This window comes from Malania oleifera, chromosome 1 (genome assembly GCF_029873635.1).
Source record: "Malania oleifera isolate guangnan ecotype guangnan chromosome 1, ASM2987363v1, whole genome shotgun sequence".
In the NCBI taxonomy this organism is placed as follows: domain Eukaryota; kingdom Viridiplantae; phylum Streptophyta; class Magnoliopsida; order Santalales; family Ximeniaceae; genus Malania; species Malania oleifera.
In genome coordinates this window covers 56,507,804-56,524,987 of record NC_080417.1, presented here as the reverse complement: position 1 = coordinate 56,524,987, position 17,184 = coordinate 56,507,804, and the positions used below count along the sequence as shown (strand labels likewise).

Below are 17,184 nucleotides of genomic sequence, written 5' to 3'. Positions count from 1 at the left end.
GGGGCTTCTAGTGGGTACTTACAGAGTGGGGTATCGCCGTTGGAGTTGTCTGCTGGTGGTTGCAGTGACTTAAGGGGCTACCGTGGGGTGCTGCCGGAGTTTGGCTTGGAGCAGGTTGCTGGTGTTGCAGGATCCGTGTGGGTAGCTGGTGGCTGTGTTGCAGCGGCGACAGCTATTGGGGAGCAGTGAGCGCAGAGGAGCCCTGAGGGGAATGCTGCAGCTGGAGTTGATGACCGCTGCTACTGTCGGGATCTGGAGGACAGCAAGGGTTGTCGAAGATGACAATGACGGTGAAGGTTCCAGCGGCTCTCTCCAACATCGTGTCTTCCAGCGGCGCGAAGGCGTGGGTGAATGACGGCGGCGAGGGATGTTGGCGACGACGGCGGCAAGGACTGGTTCTGGATCTGCTAAAGTCCACTACGGCGACGGTGGTTGATGGCGATGCCTAAAGTGAGTGACGACGATGGTGATGCCGTGCTGGGCTCCGGGATGTGGCTCACGACTGTGTTTATGGAGACGGTGAAGCCGTGAATGGAAAGGAAAGAGGATGGGAGAGAGCAGGAGAGGGAGGATGGCGATGGTGGTCGTGAGAGAGAGGATGGAGAGAAGAGCTCGAGGTCGGCTGTTGCGGCTAGAGAAGAAGATGACCTTTTTCTTCTTTTTCTTTTCTTGGGTTTTGGCTCTGCCCCCCGGCGCTCCCTGTGTTTTGGCCTCCGCTGCCCCACCTTATATAAAAAAAACTTCCTTTTTCATTTTATTTTTCTTTTTCTTTTCTTTTTCTGCTTTTACTATTACAGTAATAATGAAAATAGTAATAATAATAATAATAATAATAATAATATAAGGATCAATAAGGAAATAATAATAATAATAATAATAATAATAATAATAATAATAATACTACTAATAATAATAATAATAATAATAATAAATAATTATAGTAAAAATAAAAATAATAAAGATATTATCAGTAAAATAATAACAATAATAATAATACTAATAAAAATAAAGTAATAATACAAATATTAAAAGTAATAGTAATAATAATAATAATAATAATAATAATAATAATGATAACATTACTAATAAAAATAAAGATAATAAAAATAATAATATACTAATGCTAATAATAATAATAATAATAATAATAATAATAATAATAATAAAATAAAGATAATAAAAACACTAATAAGAATAATAATAAAAATAATAATAATAGTAATAAAAATAATAATAATAGCAAAATAATAATAATAATATTGGGCTTTGGTAAAAATGGGGTGTCTACACCATGAATATGCAGTATTTTATAGAATTATGAATATATATATATATATATATATATATATATATATATATATATATGCAATGTTTTACAGAACCATGATTATACAGTGTCTTACAAAACCATGATTATACAACAATTTTGGTTACACGCTCAAACTGCGTAATTAGGCATTTTAATTCGTGCATTAGGGTTTGTATTTTTAATTAAATGCCTAATTACTCACAATATTGTAACAAAGTGTCCTATTTATAATCTCTGGGTTTTATTGAGTAATTTATGAATTTTTGGTATTTTTTTATCGCAAAAAAATTATTAGGAGCTAAAATCGGCATCAGTTTGTAATTTGTGCATAACTGTTCTGTTTGAGCTCTAATCGTGGGGATTCAAAATTTTAGATAAAGATGAGAAAATTATCTATAACTTTTGTGTTTTGAACTTTGAGATAAACGAGGTCCAAGAGGATCAAAATTGGTTTTGTTCGCTAAGAAACAAAAAGAAGAAAAAAAAAAAAGCAAAAAAATATAAAAAAAATAGTGATGTGAGCCAGCCATACAGCCGAGTCGGATTGTGTTCTGGGTCCTCTTGGCGGGTCGTAGGGCATCCCCCTCCCCTTATATCCCTTCTTTTCCCCCTCTCCTCTTCCAGCGCACCCGCACCCTTCCCTTTCCTTTCTCTCTCTCTCTCTCTCACTCTTCCTAATCTCCCTTCTCCCAGCTCTCTCTCTCTCTCTCTCTCTCTCTCTCTCTCTATTTCTCTCTCTCCCTTCCCTTCCCTCTTCTTCCCTCTCCACTTCCCCACTTTCTCTTTTCTTTTCTTCCTTCTCCCTACAACCCGAACTCCTTCTCTTTCTCGTTTCTTTACCCTGTCACCTGCTACACGTGCTGCCAGCTTCCCGTGAAGCCCCACCGAATAGAAGCTGCTGCCCAAGCCCGAGGAGGTCCCCTACTGCTGCTCCGGCCAGCCACCAACTGAGCCACCATATGATTTTCCCAGCTGTTGCTGGTCGACAGACCCAAGAAGACACCACTATTCTAGCTGCAAATGCTACCAGCTTCCCATGAAGCTTCCCTTTTGCTCCGGCCAGCTGTGTTCTTTGCCTGCTGCAACACCTACTGGGCCCCTCTCTGCTGCTACTCTTTCCTCCAGACGTCCACCATTCATCTCCGGCCACCACACCAGCCACAGCCGAGACCTCCAGCTAGCTGCCATCTCTGCAACCCAGCTGCTAGCTTCTTCCAGACCACCAGCAGCACCCACGACCACAACCACCTGCAAGACGACTATTTCTCTCTCTCTCTCTCTCTCTCTCTCTCTCTCTCTCTCTCTCTCTCTCTCTCATCTTTCTTTTTATTATTGTTAGTTGGATATTGTTAGAATTTTATTAAGGCTTATTTGAAAATTTTAGATTTCAAATAATTGTCTAAGGGATTTTATTTTTATTGAAGTTTATTTATTTATTTATCTTTCTCTTAATTAAAGTTGGCATTAGATTTAAATATTCCTTGAGTTATTTTTTTTTTTATTAAAGTCGGCTTTAGTTCTTAAAAAAAATAAAAAATAATAAAATACCAAAAGAAAAAAAAGGGTTTTTGTTTTTAAGAAATTAAATTAGTCGAAACTCGATTAGTTTAGGGTTAAGTCTTATTAAAGTTCGTATTTTTATCATGTCTAGTTATTGTTCAAGTCGTTAGAGGTTTAATTTTTGTTCAAGTTCTTGGTTGCCTTTTAATTTTGATTTTGGTTCAAGTTTTTAAGTTTGTAAAGGATTCGGTTTTTATCGTTCGCGTAAGTGTTTGTTTGAGTTTCCATTATTGCATGTTTTAATTATGTCTTAAAGTTACCGTTTTTTCTATTCCAAAGTTTAACGCGTATTTCGATGTCTGCTTGATTAGACGCAGGGTGTCCGTTCTCGCTATTTATTTCAGTGCATGCTAGGATTAGGGTTTAATTTGTGTGTTTGTTTAAATTGTCAAAGGAAATCTCAACCAATCGTGAAAACTCCAAATCTGAATTGAGTTCAGTAACCTTTTATTTTTTGATTGGAAACATGTAAAATTTGAGATTAAATTGCATTCCCTGAGGACATGATCTAGCCCTTGGGCTGAATATTACACGATAGAACACCTATACTTGGGATAACTTCCGAGCTGCTCATTTTTTGAGTGAGTCAGTTATACAGAACCATAATTATACAGTGTTGTATAAAACCATGACATACAGAAATACAGTTGATACAGATATATAGTTATATTGTAGCATCATGGTTAATACAGAGAATTACAGCATCATGGTAAATACAATTGATACAGAATCATGGTAAAACAAATTGAAATTATATAGATATAGTATTATTTAGCATCAGACCCTAATGGAACAGAGCAGTTTATAGAGCACGGTACCATAGCTATATAGTATAGTAGTGCAATCTCAGATAGAGTATGGTGTTGAATGCCGATTATGCCACAGGTAGAGTGGAGGGCTCCCTGGCGTCCAAACCAGGTGGAGCGAGCCTTTCGTGCTATAGACACACACACACACACACACACACACACACACATATATATATATATATATATATATATATATATGTATATAGTTAGACTAGCACTGGTAGGCCAACCAGTGTTTAGTCCCGCCTACGAGTCGCACAATCTTGTCATAAAGGGTTAAATCATGACATACGAACATCCAAGGAAGTTTTCAGAACTATATACATATACAGTATACAAAGAAAATAGAGATTATATATATTATAGATACAAGTACGTTTGAATAATTAACTCAAAATTATTGAATTTTAAATGACACAGATGTGGGTTGTAGCACAAATACTTTTACATAATATCTCATTTATATTTTAATAAAATGTTATGTTTTGTGTCTAAATTCATATACCACACACTAGAAATAACATGTTTTTCCTTATTGAGAGGTGTCTCACACCAACGATATAAACATTTCAGGTAACCCAAAGAGACATACACGGTCGACTCAGAGATAGAGAAGGCAGCTAAGTCGACATAGTACTAGGGTGAGTTTTGGGGTGGGTGAAAGAGTCCTCCGCATTTTGGGAATTTTGAGAAAAGAATGTATATGCAAATACGGGTGGTTCTATAGTACTCTGGTATTATGTATTTTGGGTTATGGTTTGGATACTTTCGTTTTCTACTGTATAGGTTGTATATATGTATGGAATGCATAGGTTACCATGACACCCACTCTGGGCCATGATGATGTTATGTGTATATATATACACAGGATATCAGAGTTATGTTATATAGCTTGACAGTGTGTAAAAGAAAATAGTATGAATTTTTGGGTCGTTACAGTTGTGTTGTCCCTAGTGCTATGATACAATTTATTTGCGATTTTCCAAAAATGGTATGACGTATGTCATCGTAATTGTAATATTAAGGGTGTTAATGAAAAGATCAAACTATTTACTTTGGGAAGTTGACATATATTAGGTAACTAAATCATCATAAAATCCTATCTACCACTCTTATTTTTTCCTTAATCTATGCATTGGTCGTGTTCCACTCTAATCATTTTAAAAAACCAACTTAGTGGTTGCATAAATTGAATATTTCATTGAATTCTTCATCCCCTTTTGGGTCCCTAACTAGAGCTGCATCTAAAGTGTACCATAATCAAAGATCATGTAACAAATTACATACTAGGAAAGATAGGCTAAAAGCATTCAAACATGTGCAAAGCAAAGTTTCATGACTCACATGGAGAAGGAAGAAGCTCTTTTCTCTTATTTGATGGGTTACTAGTTGAGATCATTTTCGAGGCTTTATTCTACGGTTATGGAGCTTAGGGTTCTTTACGTGTAGGCTTGGTTCTACGTTATAAATATAGAATATTATCATATTGTCCTACTATCACTAATCCTAAGCTAGTAGGGACTCCAATCCTCACCCACTATAGGTTGCAAATGGAGAGGACTTGAGTTAGGGTGTTTCATGTGCCCACGAGGAGACTTTGATTTCATAAGATCTATCACTACTTTGCCCCTAGCTAATCCTAAAAGGATAGGCTTAGGTAGAGCGCCGATGTTTGTTGGTAAATCTTAAGATCTCCTATACACCTCAAGCATAACAACATTCTTGCCAAACAAGTAAAAGGATATATATTTAGTTGGTGATTATACATGGCAATTTAGGCTTTACTCTCTTATGTCCCCACAAGTGTCTCCAAACTATCAACACATACAAAGCAATGATCCAACGTCTCAATAGGGATGGTGATCTAAATACAATTTTATTGGTCTTTACTTGCATTCTTAGGTTCTATAGAGTTGTCTCTAAGCTTTGATTTACTTGGGTGTCGTTAAGTTCACCTAAATAGTGTTAGCCTTAAGGTTTCATTAACTTGGTTTTGATGATAATAAAGTATTGTGTTCTAATGGCCTAGTACTTAAGTTATTTTTAACATAATTAAACCATCAAAGTTGAAGATTCAAGAGAAGATTTAAAAAGTTAAATTCATATTGGTTTAAATTTTTATTCTTTGATTGTAATTTTTTTTAACTTGTAAAGTTCTAAGAATATAGACTATAGCATTAATGGACTAAAACTGGAAATTGCAAACAAAGGAGGTTATTCCAGGCTATGTAGCTTGGGGTGGTTGACTGGCCCCCACGGAGTGGTTGATCAGCCTAGACAGTAACTAGGGGTGGTCAACCAGCCCCCCCCCCCCCCCCAATCACCTCTAATGGTTTTACTAATTAAGTTTGCCTATCACTAGCCATCTAATATTGATGGGACACCTATAAACGTCACCAAACAGTAAACTAGTGCCCTCCTTTACTCTATCCTTGGGTCTAGTTATCTAGACTTTCACCCCCCCTCCCTTTTTCTACTTCCCTTACCCAGAGCAATAACCTAAAAAAGAATACATAGCAATAAAGGAACAAGGGAAATCATAAACTAATATATTTTTAGATGAATAAATGGTGCAATCAAGAGCAAACTAGAATAAACAACCATGAACATCTAAAATTCATGCATGCTTGTCATGTTATCATGGAAGAATATACAAAAAGAAGAGAACAAAGAATATAAAATATTTACCTTGTTCGAATATATCCTATTAATAATATCAAAAGAATTCTAAAATACAGAGAATAATGATTCTTCTTGCCTTCCTCTTCCTCTCCTTTTTGTTAAACATAACTCTCTCTCTCTCTCTCTCTCTCTCTCTCTCTCTCTCTCTCTCTCTCTCTCTCTCTCTCTCTCTCTCTCTCTCTCTCCATTGAACGTGTACTATTTTCTCCAATGTTGAGTGTAACTCTCCCATCTTTCTTGAACATGAATTTGTGTCCTTTAGAAGTCTTGTCTTGCTCTGTTTGTTTTTGTTTTTCTTTTTTTTTTTAACGTTGGGAAAAGAGAGCTAAAATGTTGCCTTCCTTTCAAAAATTCCCCACAATATACAAAATTTTTCCTTCCGCTATTATAAAATTGTATTGGTCACTTTTTTTTTTTTTTCATACTCTTGATTTAAGGAGGATATTCCAATCAAGGATATGCCCTTGTATTGATAGTAAGAGAGTTTTAGGGCTCTGAAATGTATATTAAGATTCTAAAAAGCTTCAAACACAACATGGATCAGAAAAAGATAGAAGACCCTTAATTAATCATTTTTAATTTACTTTTTACTCCTTATTTTTCTAAATTAGACATTTTTTTTTTTGCTAAATCAACCTGAGAAAAAATATGCTAAATTAAACTAAGACAGACTTATGTTAGTTGGATTTTGAGATTCTTTGACATAGAGGCATAGATCTAAGTCTAAATATCCTATCATGGTGAGTATTTGTTCCTTACAATATAGGAGGTTACAAGCCTCGAACTTAGGAATATTAGACATGTGGCTTAAAAAAGAAATTGGAATGATGGCTATAAGCAAGCCAAGAGTCGCTAACAAGACCTAATATAACTTTCAGTTATACTTTCATTGAGCAATACAATGTACCATCACATCCATCATTTAAGTTAGATAATGACATGTCATTGATTTACCCCATAAAACCTTACAACTTTAATGTTGTTTAATTAAAATACATGACGAATTAAACTTAAGAAGCATATCGAATAAAAAATATTCCAATTACTTCTTTCCCAAAATTAGGTGCCCTCGCCAACTACGATCATAGTTTCGTTAATTTAGATGTTAGGCATGATAGTATTGGTTACAGGTATCCACTATGAAATTAAAACTTTTAGTTCCCTCTTATCATATTAGAATCATGTTATTTGGAAAGCCACTTTGATGACGTTTGATCAAAAGTTTTGTAGGCTTATAAAATACGCTTTGACCTTAAGACTTAGCTACCACTTGTTAGATAATTCCTATAAGAAGGTTCTTTAGCATATTTTATAAACTATAACCAAGTAAGGATAAATAAATTAAATGAATCATGATGTACCTTGTACCATTTCCACAAAGATAGCCATACAATATTGATGTAAGTGCCTTTTCTTTCCTTTTATTCCTTTCGTCAAAGCATCAATGCATAAAATAAAATGTATATATATATATATATATATATATATATACATTAAGGAGCATTAGTTGGGAAATCTAAATAAAATGGTGCAGCAGTAAGATAAGTCAAGATGGGGGCTGTGCATGGGAGCAGTGGGGCCCTTGAGGCATGACTCTGTCACCCCGCATGCGTAGGTGAGCTTGCTCTTTACGTAGGATATGTTTGTTTAATAATTATTGTTTTTATTTTAATTAAGTATAAGTTAAATTTAATATTTTAAGGTTTTTAGAATATTAACTACCACTTTAATAGTTTCATATTTATGATGTTGGAAGTTAAAATAATGTGATGCAATTTAAAATTTGTTCTTTTTTAAATTATTGTCTCTTACAAATAGTTGTAAAAGTTTAGGAAAGAGTAGTGAAAGGTATGTGATGGAAGATGCGTTATCTCTCAATTTGATTATAAAATTTTTAAAAACAGTGGTTTGGTCAAACTTAAATATTTATTTTATTTTAATCAAGTCACTAATCATTTTTTATTTGTTTGTTTATTAAATGTTGGTTGAATTTTGTAAACTATAGGTTATAAAAATAGTGACCTTACATATTAAATCATGCCGCAACATAGAGCTTAAACTAATACAATTTGCTTCAATTTTCTAATACTTGCTAAAGAGAACCTACGCATTAACAAGCAAGGTTGGGAGGTCCAAACTGTCATTAAGATCATAATAATAATAATAATAATAATAATAATAATAATAATAATGATGATGATGATGATGATGGTGACGATGAGGACTCTAATGATGGATATGGGTTTCCCACTGGCCAAGCCAACAAATATATATTGACTAGAGAGAAATCAAGCAGTAGTCCGTCAATGATTTTAGCAAATGGGCTTAACAATTTGGGTTTTGAGTTGTTATACAATAATGAATTGTTATAGTTTTAATATTTATTAGTAGTAAATATTATTTTTATTTTAAAGACTTTAATTAAATTAGTAGGAACTATTATTTTTATTTATTAGTAGTTTTAATATTTATTAGTAGTAACAAATATACAAAAATGAATTGTTATAGTTTTAATATTTATTAATTACTAAAAATAATAGTTACTACTAATTTTAAAATTAAAAATAGGATATACAATTCCAGAAGGGTGGACAATTATGGTAGTTTCATCAGCCATTTAGTTGAACCCAAACACTTATGAAGACCCACTAACATTCAATCCTTGGCGATGGAAGGTATCTCTCTCTCTCTCTCTCTCTCTCTCTCTCTCTCTCTATATATATATATATATATGTATATATATCTCACCCTTTATAATCAGATATTTTAATTACAATTTTTTTTATATTGAATATGAAAAAAAAAAAAAAAAACATGATGTGGGAGCAATCTTGATAGCGAAAAATTTCATTCCATTTGGTGGGGGATCTAGGGCATGCGCTGGAGCTGAGTTCAGTAGAGTGTTAATGGCAGTGTTCCTACATGTCTTGGTCACCAATTACAGGTTACTCATTTTATTCTTCAATATAGTGTGTTCACTCAAGTGGTTGTAGATGCACCTATGCAAGAGCGAACTAACCTTTGGATTTTGGAATTACTAATGATATGTAGGTGGAATAAAGTCAAAGGAGGAGAAGTGGCTTGGTCACTGGCCTTAGGGTTTGGAAATGGCTATTTTATTAAGCTTTTTGAAAAGCTCAAATGAACACCGCAACATATTTGCCACAATGCAATTATGGACAAATCTCTATAGATGGCATCTAGCAATACTCAAATATTAGAAATAGCAAGTGATTATCTATGAATGTTTTTATGTAGTACAGTTGTTTACACTACTAGAGTAACTATTGGGATGCTATAAATTACCAAGAAGTGCTTTTTAAATATGTGATGCTACAAAAATTTGACCTCATTTAGACCTCAATTCTTTGAATACTAGCGATTAGGTAATTAGCCACCATGCCGTAATCTGCACTAGCTTGGGAGGCTTTGGTGACCTGTGAGGCCTTTTTTTATGTCCAAGTCTTCCAACTTGTTAATACTCACATAATTATAGAAAGTACATAAATTTCAATATGATATAATCAGACCTCAAGCTAAAAGAATTTAGTTGAATTACATTTGTATATATTTAACTTGTTCTTATGCTAGTTCATTATGGTCATCCATTACTAATAATTATGACTAACTTCTCATTATGTTTCCATCAACAACTATGAGTGATTAAGCGAACTTGTCATATGCTTGGTGGTCAATAGCCTCTAACTCCATGCCCAAGCTAGAGGTAGGCTACCAATGTTGGAACTATGTAATTGATGTCTTTCAACTAAGTTGGAGCAAAAAGTTAGGGATGTTTTCACCAACCTTGTAGAAGAAAATTTTTCTTTCCTAATGGTTTAAACCACTAAGATATAGGCTTAAAAAAACCAATAGTATGTTCTACCATCGATCATAGTAACAACTGACACAAATAAAAAATTATTGAAAATGATACAAATATTATAGGGATGCCAACATATGCCATGCCACCTAATTATGCACCCAGCGAAACCTTCCCGTTGCTTTTGGCAACTTCAATCATTTCAACCAGAAAGATTTTAATGAATCACTTCAAGTGTTGTAGTAGCAGTAGCACTATTGCTCATACAAATCCGGCTCTAAGGGCAATTGTCTGTTTTCATAAAACAATATATGTTATGACCTTCTATGTTGTGGCTGTTAAATGTGAATGGCTCAGGGTACCATGCATTAATTGCATACTACAAATAAAGCAGTTGAGCAGCATGCATTAAGCATAAATTAACAGATAATGTGAAAAAGAAAGTAAATCACAAAATCTCTTTAACTTGTAGACATATATTAAAGAAAAAACATGCACATCATTTGTAAAATTAAATAAAAATAAAAAGAAATTGCTGCATAAATGAATTGATTATTAAAACATTAAATTATCAAGAAAGTTAAGAGAAATGTATGTGTGAAGATCTGCTATGACTACCGCAATAGTGGATCCTACACAGTAGTGTGCTCGCCTGTCAATATAATCTTCTTGAACATTTGAATTCTATCCTTCATTGTCTATTTCTCTCTCCTTCCCTCCCCCGATGTTAGGTTCATTTTGTAACAATTTATAGTTAAATGAAATAAATACATTATTTCAGAATGAAACTAAAGAGAAACAACATGTTTAAAAATATTTGACATAAATAGAAAATTATGTATAATTTAATTTAATTTAATTTTTTTTATCGTCTTCCTTTTCTTCTATTTTCTCAAACTCTTGATCCAACAAAACCGTAGCCCGATCTTAATTTCGAAATGTGATTGCTTGTTACGCTAGTTGACTTGCAGGATTAAAAACTTCAATTTTCTAATACGTGCTAAAGAGAACCTACGCATTAACAAGCAAGGTTGGGAGGCCCAAACTCTCATTAAGATCATAATAATAATAATAATAATAATAATAATAATAATAATAATAATGATGATGATGATGGTGACGATGAGGACTCTAATGATGGATATAGGTTTCCCATTGGCCACGCCAACAAACATATATTGACTAGATACAAATCCTTTTCAAACTTCACACGTAACAAACAAGCTACCCATTTCGAACAATGACATCCATTGAAATTACTTAGAAGGATAATTTTACAATGAATTTACTAATTAAAGATAAAAGCATTGACCTGTAGACCTGATATCAGCATAAATTAATTAATTAATCACTTCCTACGCAAGAAATATTTATGGAACAACATTAATACACGTCGCCCTAGCTACCACCTATACTTAATTTGACATTTAGATATGAATGAATGTCGTATAAAAGTCGTTGCGCTGCTTCATGATGGTGAGCCAATCCTTGCATGCATGAACACTTCTTCTTCTTCTTCTTCTTCTTCTTCTTCATTTTTAGCTTGCTCGTTAAGTGCATTGTAGTGGGATCTTGCTGCCAAAATGATGTTGCCTTTAGGCTTATATCTTTTGGGCTTGATTGTTATAGTCATAACCCACTGGACCTACAAGTGGAAAAACCCCAGGTGCAATGGGTGGCTCCCCCTTGGCTCCATGGGCCTTCCCCTCATTGGAGAGAGCTTTCAATTCATCACACCCAGCACACTTATTCATTTTGTTATTATTAATATCATTATTTTTATAAGGTGAAGACGAATAATTTTTCTAGGCAACTTGGTCACTGAGTAAGTTACAAATGAGATGAATTTACTTTCCATAACGTCATAGAAGTCCACAAGAAATGAAGTCAACAAACTTGGTTACACTTGGGTTTTATGGAAATGTTCCATGTGTTTTTATGTGCATGAACATATACACAAACATATTCAGCTGTTTTTTTTTTTTTTTTTTTCAATATATTTGTCTTGGATAATTAATTAATTTTTATATACATGTGTGTGTATACTTTTTGGAAATGGTAGATATGGGCGTATATTCAAAACAAGCTTGGTAGGGAGAGCAATGGTGGTATCATCGGATGCAGAGTTCAATCATTTTATACTACAACAAGAGGGGAGGTTGGTGGAGTTATGGTACTTGGACTCCTTTGCAAAGCTTCTTGGGCACGAGAAGGGTTCCAAAAAAGAAGGATCCACCAATTCCCATGGCCACATCCATAGGTACCTTAGGAGCTTGGTCCTCTCCCAATTCGGTCATGATGTCCTCAAACACACCCTCCTCTCCCAACTCCAAGACATCTCCATTGAAAGCCTCCGCACCTGGCTAGCCGCTCCCCAACCATTAGAAATTAAACATGCCTTTTCTGTGGTACATATCTACCAACATATCTATACATGTACGTACATACCTATGTATATAGGTATGCATGTGTATGTAAAGTTTGATGTTTCAACATATATACCATGCACTTTTAGCTTCCATTGTGATGATATTTGAACTTTTGTAGATGATATTTGATGCTACTGCAAAACAGATGTTTGGGTATGAACCAAAAGAGCATGAGGAAAACCTTGGTGTGAATTTCACAAACTTCTTACAAGGTCTCATGTCCTTCCCTCTTAACATCCCTGGCACAGCCTTCCATAGATGCCTTCAGGTTTGTCTATGTTTATGCATATCTATCTATATAGTAAACTTCTTACACACACGCACACACACACACACACACACACACACAATCACAAGTTAACGAGATCAAGTTGCAACTATAGAGTTGTTGCCATGAGACCTAGGAATCGTGGAAACAACTTCTTGTAAGAATATAAGGTAAAACTGCATATTATCGACCTCATTGTGGTCCAGCCCTTCCCAATGTTCCACATGCATGGGAGCTTTGTGCACTAGACTACCCTTTTTACACTTCAATTAACCAATTAGTTTTTTTTTCATGCACACGCTTGATGATGAAAATTATACATATATGTATCTATATATGGATGTATGTATGTATGTATGCATGTATGTATATGTATATGTATCAAAACCAGAAGAAAGCAATGAAGATGATAAAGAAGATGATAAAAGAAAGAAGGGCATCGTCGGAAAAACGAAGAGGTGATTAGTTGGACCAAGTGCTTGATGACATGAAAAAAGAGGCATTCTTAACGCACGACTTCGTAACTGTGGTGATGTTTGGCTTGCTTCTTGCTAGCTTTGAGACCATCTCTTCCACCTTGACTCTAGCCATCATCTTACTCACGGACCATCCTTTTGTGGTGCAACAGCTAGAGGTATGTGCGTACGTACGATGCACTTAGATCTCTACTTAGATCAATCTCATCCTCATGCCATTTAGAATTAGTGGAACTTTTGCATTGACATATCAATCCCAACCCTGGATCTATGTATTATCAATGATATATTTATATGTTTCTTTGTATATGTACATGTATAACAGAAGGAAAATGAGGAAATTCTTGAAAAAAGAGGAAGTAGCAAGGAAACAAGGTTGACATGGAAGGAGTATAAATCAATGACCTATACGCACCAAGTGAGTCCTGATGTTCATGCACACACACACTTAGAGATCAATTAATTAATGTTCCTTTAATTTTTATAGTTACTTATTAATTAACGTACAATTTGAGACAAGTTTTTAATGGGTTCATGATTAAATTGGATTAATTGTTTCCAGGTGATTAACGAGGTGTTGAGAATGGCTAGTGTTGCTCCTGGGATTTTAAGGAAAGTAATTAAAGATATCCATGTAAATGGTAAGTATATTTGTGTTGTGCTATGCTGTGTTGTGTGTGTATACATAGATACATACATATATATATATATATATATATATTAAAATCTATTTAAGACTATTTATTTGTGAATTACACAGTAGGAGATAGTAGTATGGTGAGAAAACTACCTCACCCTCAAATCTAATGCCTAGTGTTTAAACTCAAACGAGTCAACATGTAACTCCAGAAATATAAAACTAATATTGTTGCAATTGTACAAAAAATATTCAGTCAGGCACAGATAGGCATCCAATTGGGATGCAACTAGTACTAGGAGAATGCAACAAGTAATATATGTACATACAATAATGAATTGTTATAGTTTTAATATTTATTAATTACTAAAAATAATAGTTACTACTAATTTTAAAATTAAAAATAGGATATACAATTCCAGAAGGATGGACAATTATGGTAGTTCCATCATCCATTCAGTTAAACCCAGACACTTATGAAGACCCACTAACATTCAATACTTTGCGATGGAAGGTATCTCTCTCTCTCTCTCTCTCTCACCCTTTATAATTAGATATTTTAATTACAACTTTTTTTTCGATATTAAAAATTGAAAAAAAAAAAAAAGTAGGATATAGGAGCAATCTTGACAGCGTGAAATTTCATTCCATTTGGTGGGGGATCAAGGGCATGCGCTAGAGTTGAGTTCAGTTGAGTGTTAATGGCAGTGTTCCTACATGTCTTGGTCACCAATTACAAGTTACTCATTTTATTCTTCATTATATTGTGTTCACTCAAGTGGTTGCAGATGCACGTGTGCAAGAGCGAACTAACCTTTGGATTTTGGAATTACTAATGATATGTAAGTGGAATAAAGTCAAAGGAGGAGAAGTGGCTCGGTCACCGGTCTTAGGGTTTGGAAATGGCTATTTTATTAAGGTTTTTGAAAAGCTCAAATGAACACCGCAACATATTTGCCACAATGCAATTATGGCCAAATCTCTATAGATGGCATCTGGCAATACTCAAATATTAGAGATAGCAAGTGATTATCTATGAATGCTTTTATGTAGTACAGTTGTTTACACTACTAAAGTAACTATTGGGATGCTATAAATTGCCAAGAAGTACTTTTCAAATATGTGATGCAATAAAAATTTGACCACATTTAGACCTCAATCCTTCGATTACTAGCAATTAGGCAATTAGCCACCATGCCATAATCTGCACTAGCTTGGGAGGCTTGGGTGACTTGTGGGGCCTCTTTTGATCTCCAAGTCTGCCAACTTGTTAATACTCACATAATTACAGAAAGTAAATCAATTTCAATATGATATTATCAGATGTCAAGCTAAAAGAATTTAGTTGAATTACATTTGTATATATTTAATTTGTTGTTTTTCTAATTCATTATGGTCATCCATTACTAATAGTTATGACTAACTTCTCATTATGTTTCCATCAACAACTATGAGTGATTAAGCGGACTTGTCATATGAAAATCTAAAATTGATGTTTACATATGCTTGGTGGTCAATAGTCCCTAATTCCATGCCCAAGCCAGAGGTAGACTACTAATGTTTGAACCATGTAATAGGCTTTCAACTAAGTTGGAGCAAAAAGTTAGGGATGTTTTCACCAAGCTTGTAGAAGAAAAATTTCCTTTCCTAGTGGTTTAAACCACTAATATATAGGCTTAAAAAAACAATAGTATGTTCTACCATCGATCATAATAACAACTGACACAAATAAAAAATTATTGAAAATGATACAAATATTATTGGGATGCCAATATATGCCACGCCACCTAATTATCCCCCCAGGGAAACCTTCCCATTGCTTTTGGCTACTTTAATCGTTTCAACCCGAAAGCTTTTAATGAATCCCTTCAAGTGTTGTAGTAGCAGTAGCACTATTGCTCATACAAAGGGCTCTAAGGGTAATTCTCACTCAGACGCTCCTACCTCCTTAAATGATTAATATGCAGATATTTAGAATTCATTGCATGAAAGTGAAATTTTTTATGTATTTATTTAGAGTTTTCCTTTCATATGTTTTTGGATTCTCTCAGACTTTTTAATTTATTTTTAGTTTTTCTGTGATACTAATAAAAGTGATTGGTCATATAAGAGATATACATTTAAAAAGCAAAGGATTGAAGCCAAATGACGTCTTTTACTATCTTTTAATTGAAAAATAATAATAATAGGTGATTGCTATCCATGAGCCTATCCACGCCTGCTTGCGTGCCAATTGTATCATCAAAGTTACAAGAATTTAGTTGAATTTGTATGTATTTAATTTGTTGTTATGCTAATTCATTATGGTCATTCATTACTAATAATGAATGACTAACTTCTCACTCTGATCCTGTCAACAACTATGAGTGATTAATACAGAAAGACAAAAATACGAAGAACAATAGTATTTTTGTTCCAATACTTAGTTGTAAACACTACATGCTTTAGAGAGGAAACACATGGGCATTTATAGGGGATAAATGATACAGTTGTGATATTTTGAATTTCAAAAAATTTGGCTCTTTGAGGTTCCTTGAAGATTGGAATCAGATCTTCAATAAGTGTGTAGCAACAGTTTGAATGTTTGAAATCTTCTTTAATTGGTGAGGGATTTGTTGAAGTGTTTTCATGGATGGAATTAAAGTGTCTTTATGGGTGGAATTGATGTCTTCATAGATTGAATTGATGCCTTCATTGATAGAATTGATTGAGGCGAGTGTGTTGCTAATTCCCTCCCGCAAACTTTGCTGAGGTTGGAGGCAAAATTTGTTGTGAAATATAATGAAGAGCAACATTTGAGGGTGCAGATATGTTCGACTATTGTTGCCTGATCTTCTTTTCGAAGGTAGTTGATCTGTTGATGACTTTTGCATCTGTAATTGCGCCATGCTATGATGTAGCATTGTGACGTAGTGTACATAATGGTGATATGGATAATACAGTGGCTAGGATTTTTATTTTCTTTTTGTGACATAGTATTCACAATGGCTCTAATACCATGAATAAAAACATAAACACGAAAGAATAATAGTATTTTTATTCCAATACTGAGCCATGAACACTACATGCTTTAGAGATAACACAAGCATGAATATTTATAGGGGATGAATGATACTTTTTTGGTATTTTAAATTTCAAAAATTCGGCTCCTTGTGGCTCCTTAAAGATTGGAATAAGGTCTTCAATAAGTGTTT

At 34.2% G+C, this 17,184-nt stretch overlaps 1 pseudogene; it reads left to right on the top strand.

The window, feature by feature from the left end:
- The first annotated feature begins 531 nt into the window (after window positions 1-531).
- Window positions 532-14,930, top strand: LOC131164346 (beta-amyrin 16-alpha-hydroxylase CYP87D16-like; annotated as a pseudogene).
- Window positions 14,931-17,184: the final 2,254 nt, after the last annotated feature.